The 4,791-nt window shown below is 40.4% G+C and overlaps 1 pseudogene; it reads right to left on the bottom strand.

Annotated features, from left to right (window-relative positions):
- Positions 1-336: 336 nt before the first annotated feature.
- Positions 337-646, bottom strand: LOC102898750 (annotated as a pseudogene).
- Between the last annotated feature and the right edge of the window lie 4,145 nt (positions 647-4,791).

Below are 4,791 nucleotides of genomic sequence, written 5' to 3'. Positions count from 1 at the left end.
GCCATTTAGTGTGCTTTGTGTTATAGGATATAAAAACTACCTCCACCTATGGGATGTTAAGCTGCCACTCAAGATAATTGAAGCCTCCCATATTTAATATTCCACTATTTTGTGGTGGTACCAAAAAATAAACAACCAGCAAATATATTCACCTCTTAAAAAAAAAACAAAAAAACATTTATACTTAAAAAATGGGATGAGGCAGGATTCCTTCCTTCTTAAAAATATTTCTAGAGCTACTGAAAAACTTGCATTTACAATATAGTTCATAAAAATATTCCTCTGGATTATACAAGAAGGGAGACAGGGACCACTGATAAGACATGGTATACGATATTAATTAGACTTGGATTCTTTCTCTCCTGCTCTGTCAGAGGTTGGACTCTCCTCATTTTCAGTTTCTCCATTTCCTGCAGGAAAATCTTTAGTTTCTTGATTTGCCACTTCAGCCTGTTTTCCCTTTGCACCCCTTTCCCCTTTAGTTTGCACTGTTTTGGTCTGCAAATTTATCCTTCTTTGCTGCCTTTTTGGCTTCTTTTCCACTTTTGCAGGAGCAGGTTTAGCTGACAACCTCACAGACCTACTCTTGGGCCCCTTGTTCACTCCCACCCCGCTGCGTGGAGCTAACCTTCCTCTTAGGCGTCATAGTAGCAGGGTGGGTGCATGCTGCATGCCAGCCTGCTGCAGCGAGCATGGAGAGCCTTCTCCAAGGTGGGTTACATGGCAGCTGCCGCTTCTCCCACCTCCAGAGCTGCTAGGATCTGCTAGAGTTTATTGGTTGGAAGATTATAAACATTGTTAGGGTGTAATTGTACCCATATTGATCTATAGATTCAGTGCAATCATATAAAATACCCAGCAGTCTTTTTCATAGAAATCAACTAGGTCTAACATTTATATGGAAATGCAAAAGAACCAGAATTGTCAAAACAACTTTGAAAAAGAATGAAGATGGATGATCAAAGTTAGCTGATTTCAAACATTATTTCATGAACTTATTTGCCATCATTATATCTTCTTTGGTCAAATGTCTGTTCAAATCTTTGTCCATTTTCTTTTGAAGTTTGTTTTCTTGTTATTGAGTTGTGTGCAGAGGAGCAATGCTGAGGACATCTGTTCAAACCTGTGATGTGACTGGTGGGAAGATATTGAAAGTTCTGGGCCTGCCTTATGGTGCCCTAACAGTCACCACCCAAGAGGACGGGCCTATCCCTACTATGGGACAATGAGATGTGCAGAACAGATGAGAGTTCTAAAAAAAAAAAGGAGGTGCTAGGAGGTCAAATGGTCTTGTTTTTCTGTCTACCACAGCTCGTTGCTCCTGAAAGGGGGGCCATCTTATTCTAATGTCTCCTTGGCTGAGGCGGAAGGCCAACTAACTCACTGTGCCCAGGGTTCCTGGGTCCCCAGAGCTCCAGTGTCTGATACATACCAGGATAACAAGCTCATCACAGGGTCCTAGTGCCTCCCTGTGGAGCAGCTTCTGAGGCCCGATGCTGCCCCAGCAGGCCACCACAACCGGGAGCACTCGCAACCCCTATTTATTTGCTTGGGCTATTGTAACAAAGTACCACACATGGGACCACTTAAACAACAGGCTTTTATTCTTTCACAGTTCTGGAGGCTGGAAGTCTGAGATCGTGGTGTCTACCTCATTGGCGTGTAGATGGTCATCTTTCCTCTATGTCCTCACATGGTCCTCCCTCTCTGTGTGTGTTTGTATCCTAATCTCCTCTTCTTATAAGGACATCAGACAGATTGGATTAGGGCCTATCCTAGTAACCTTATTTTATCTTAATTGCCTCTTGAAGGGCCCTGCCCCAAATACAGTCTCATTCTGAGGCACGGAGTTCGCACTTTAAAATGAATATTGAAGGGACACACTGCAGCCTATAACACACTCAAAATGCAGTCCCTATAACACCTACTGGCACTGACTGCTGTTAGCTCATCTTCCTTGAGCCTGTCAATAACCCCTGAGGAAACAAAAATAGGAGTTATCATGTACTTTGTATATCAGGAAACCAGTTTGCTGGATCTGCACTAGATCATGGGGCACTAACTGTGTGCAGATAGCCCGCCCAGCACTGTCCTCCAGACTGAACCCTGGCACTCGGGTTTGTGCCTGCTGCCTTCACCACTCTGTTGATTGCCCCACGATAACAAAGTGGAACTTGCCAAGACAGAAATCACAATATACAGCTACATTGGATCTTTAGTATAAGAATAAACTAGAATGCAAACCTATAAAAGAATTCAAGTTTTTGTGAAACCTATTGTTAAACAAAAAACTTACACGGCCAGAAGCTTTTCTAAAAGAAAGGGTTTACTGAGCAATATACTTGCCAAAAAAAGACCAGGTCCTGGGGCATGCAATCTAAACCATCAGCAGCAGAGCTAAATGGGGAAGACAACATGTCTGTCAGCCTGGAGTTGACAGGCGCTTTTATGGAAACAGTTTGGGAAAGAAAGATATTAAGTTGTTTTGAAAAAATTTACACTGGCTATAGATAAAAGGGGTGGGAAAAGGTGAAGTGGGGCTAGTTCTGAGTTAGGTATATGGTCTGTAAAGGAGGAAGCGTTTACTCCTTTGTATTAGTGGTAGGCAACAGTCAGGAAAGTTCATAATAAGCAAGAAGTAGGGCACCTGGTGGGCAGGGGTGCCTGGCTCTTCTCTTTAGATGATCATAGAAATAGCAACCTGGGAGTTCATTGAAATTTCCAACATAAATTCAGAAATGTAAGCAGTCTTTTGTTGGTTTTGCCCTGCAGTTGTTAACTGATTAACCTCTCTTGTCTTTTCTTTCCACCCTCTGGCCTGCTGTAATTTAATTTAGGGCATCTCAGAAACTTTTTCTTGTTGCTATCATGTGATAGAAAGTAATATTTTAAAATAGTGGGGCGAGAATAAAGTAAAAAGTGGTGTTAGGTCAATAGGCTTATCATTTGTAAGAGAATTAAAGTTGGATACTTTACATCATGGTTTCTATCTAAATAAATTCCAGATTGATTAAGTGTGAAGATTAATAAAGCCATTAAAATACCATAATAGAAAAAAGGTCAGGCAACTCTTTTAATAAATATAAAATAGGGCAGTCCTTTATAAGCATAACACTATAGTCAGAAACCATAAAAGAAAACATTACTGTATTTGACTAAAAAATTTTCAGAAATTAAGTTTAGGATTAATCAACACAAAGAAAGTGAATAAAAGAATAATCAACTAGAAAAACTAAATGTTTATTTCACAAAGTTAATACCCTAAGAACATAAAGAGGTTTTACAAAACAGTAAGAAAAAAGATAAATATCTTCTGAATATAATGGGCAATAATGACAACGAAATTTTACTATTTGAGGTGCCAATCCCCTTAATAAATTAATCTGTATTCTCCTCAGAACAAGGTTTTAAAGTAGGTACTGTGTTTTACACTTTGGAGATAAGAAACAGGAAATTTAGAGAGTATAATCTATCCTCCCATTAAAGTCACCCTAAGGAATGGCAGAACCAGGTTATCAGCCCTAGGCCTGTGGGGCATTAACCCCAGGGCTACAAGGCCTTCATGGAAAGACAGGAACAGATATCTAAATTGCTAAGAAATAGAAAACTTTGATATTTGGTGAAAATTAAGTGCAAATTTATACAAATTTGACACACATTAAAAATGAACTAAGATTTTAAAACTTCCTTCAGGCTGAGAAACACAAGAGATGTGAATACCACCTAGTGCTGGTAAAACTGTGAAGAACAGGCAGCTTTAGTTACTGTTGGTGACCATGTGAAGCTGACAACATTTCTGGGTAGAAAGAGAAGGTGAGAAGGGAAGACAATGGGTGCAGATCTGCCACGGGCACCAGAGATCAAAGATGAACAACTTTTGACCAAGCCAACTCCAGGATTAATTTTTAGAGAAAGACATAGGCCTTAGGTCAAAAGGCCTGGATTTGGTTCCCAGCCTTGCCACTCACTAGATGTTTGACCTTGGACTGCAGAAACTGCAGTTTCTTCATCTGTAAAGGGGAATAATGATAGTATCTTCCCTTAAAGTTCTAAGAATTAACTGAGCTATAGAAAAACCCAAGCTATTGTGATTTTCTTCTTTTATTGTTTGCCTTTTAAAAGCAATGATCCGACAACTATAAGGAGAACATGTACATTTGTATGTATGTTTATGAATGTGTGTGTGTGTGTATTCGTGTGTGTGTGTGTGTATTCGTGTGTGTGTGTGTGTGTGTTTGGGTGGGTGAGTGCATGTACGTGTGTGTGTGTTTGTGGAAAGGAAGCATCACTAAAGATTCATAACAGTAAGGGAAAGGAGGCAGAAAGATATCTTGCCCCTATGAGAAAAGCTTTCTCACAGGGGCAGAATATCTAAGAGATGAAAGAAGGGAGCAGGTCCCGCTGCAGAGATCCTGTTTTTCAAGACCCACACAGGGACTGCTGACCGCTTAGCAGCAGAGGTCTGTCACTGCTGGAGTGGGGGTAGCAAAAGGTCAGACGGTGAGCGTGGAGAAGGGCTAGGTTAAAAAGTGACTTGGGCTACCCTTTGTCCTTGCAAGCTTTGCTCTTCCTCTCGTCCCAGGCTCTGTTGACTACAGGGTGGTTTAATTATTGATATTGAAAAGTGAGTTAACTTCTTCCTTACAGGCAATTTCCAATTAATAAATGTAGAAGGAACAGGACAAAAATGTCACCACTAGAATTATGCAGTAATAAGTGCCCCAGGAAAGATCCACCAACAAATATTAAAATTAGTGTGTGGAAGTTCAAATAGAAACAGGATATCTTTGG

Source organism: Pteropus alecto, unplaced genomic scaffold (genome assembly GCF_000325575.1).
Source record: "Pteropus alecto unplaced genomic scaffold, ASM32557v1 scaffold124, whole genome shotgun sequence".
NCBI classification, from domain to species: domain Eukaryota; kingdom Metazoa; phylum Chordata; class Mammalia; order Chiroptera; family Pteropodidae; genus Pteropus; species Pteropus alecto.
The sequence above is the reverse complement of the archived record's forward strand: the minus strand, read 5'-3'. Positions and strand labels throughout refer to the sequence as shown.